The sequence below is a fragment of the Camelus ferus genome, chromosome 9 (genome assembly GCF_009834535.1).
Source record: "Camelus ferus isolate YT-003-E chromosome 9, BCGSAC_Cfer_1.0, whole genome shotgun sequence".
Taxonomy (NCBI): Eukaryota; Metazoa; Chordata; class Mammalia; order Artiodactyla; family Camelidae; genus Camelus; species Camelus ferus.
In genome coordinates, this window is record NC_045704.1 from 27,590,287 (window position 1) to 27,591,947 (window position 1,661).

Below are 1,661 nucleotides of genomic sequence, written 5' to 3' on the forward strand. Positions count from 1 at the left end.
CCAACAGTGATTTACATTTAAACCTACAGGAACTTCAATCCGGCCCTTTTGAAGTTGTCTGAGAAATCAGAGTAAGCGTTTCTCCTCCAACTCGTTCCATTTTTGCTAGTTGAACGAACGTCTCTCCACATGCTCAATTCTGAGAGGTAAGTGTGTCTGAAAGCCGTCCTTCACTAGTTTGTTGGGAACACAAATTTTCTTTCATTTGAAAATGCACTACTTACATATATATGGTGAAGTACAAGCTCCAACTCTGTTTAAAGTGAAAATTGCAGGAGCTTCAAACCGGCACTAGGAAACCGACTGTGATACCAGAGTAAATATTTCCCATGCAACACGTTCACATTTTGCTGGTTGAACGAACTTCTCTCACTATGCTCTGTTCAGAAATATAAGTGTGTGTGAATGGAGAACTTCACCTAGCTTGTTGGGAACACAAAGTTTCTTTTCATTTGAAACTGCACTACATACAAATATATGGTTAGGTACAAACTCCAAATCGGTTTACATTGAAAACTTCAGGAATATCAAACCGCACTTGGAAGGAGCCTGAGAAAGCAGTGTAAGTGTTTCTACGGCAACCACTTCTTTGTGATAGCTGAATGAAGTCTCTCCATATGCTCAGTTCTGAGAGATAAGTGTGTGTTAAAGCCGTCCTTCAACTAGCTTGATTTAAACACAAAGGTTTCTTTCCAATTGGTAACGGCACTGCATACAATTATATGGGAGATACTACCTCAAACTCAGTTTTACTTTGAAAACTGCAGGAGCATCAAACGGGCCTGGGTAACAGACTGAAAAAGCAGAGTATGTGTTAAACTGCAACCAGTTTCCTTTGTGCTAGTTGAACGTAACATCTCTACTCATGCTCAGGTCTGAGAGATAATTGTGCGTTAAAGCCGTCCTTCACATTGATGTTTGGGAACACAAAGTTTCTTTTTAATTGGAAACTGCAATACATAATACATATAAGGTAGGAAAAAGCTCCAACAACTTTTTACAGTGAAAACTGCAGGAACATCAAAACGGCACTTGGAAACAGACTGAGAAAGCAGAGAAATTGTTTCCCTGCAACAAGCTTAATTTGTACTAGTTGAACAAACGTCTCTACACCTGCCCAGTTCTGAGAGATATTTTTGTGTTAAAGCCGTCTTTCAACTAGCTTGTTGGGAACACAAAATTTCTTTTCAGATGGAAACTACACTACATACAAATATGCGGAGATACTAGCTCAAACACGGTTTACAGTGAACACTGCAGGAGCTTCAAACCGGCACTGGGTAACAGACTGAGAAAGCAGATTATGTGTTAATCCTGCAACCTGTTCCATTTGTGCTAGTTGAACGAACGTCTCTACACATGCTCAGTTCTGAGAGAAGTTTTTGTGTTAAAGCCGTCTTTCAACTAGCTTGTTGGGAACACAAAATTTCTTTTCAGATGGAAACTACACTACATACAAGTATATGCAGAGATACTAGCTCAAACACTTTTTTACAGTGAACACTGCAGGAGCTTCAAACCGGCACTGGGTAACAGACTGAGAAAGCCGATTATGTGTTAATCCTGCAACCTGTTCCATTTGTGCTAGTTGAACGAACGTCTCTACACATGCTCAGTTCTGAGAGATATTTTTGTGTTAAGGCCGTCGTTCAACTAGCTTA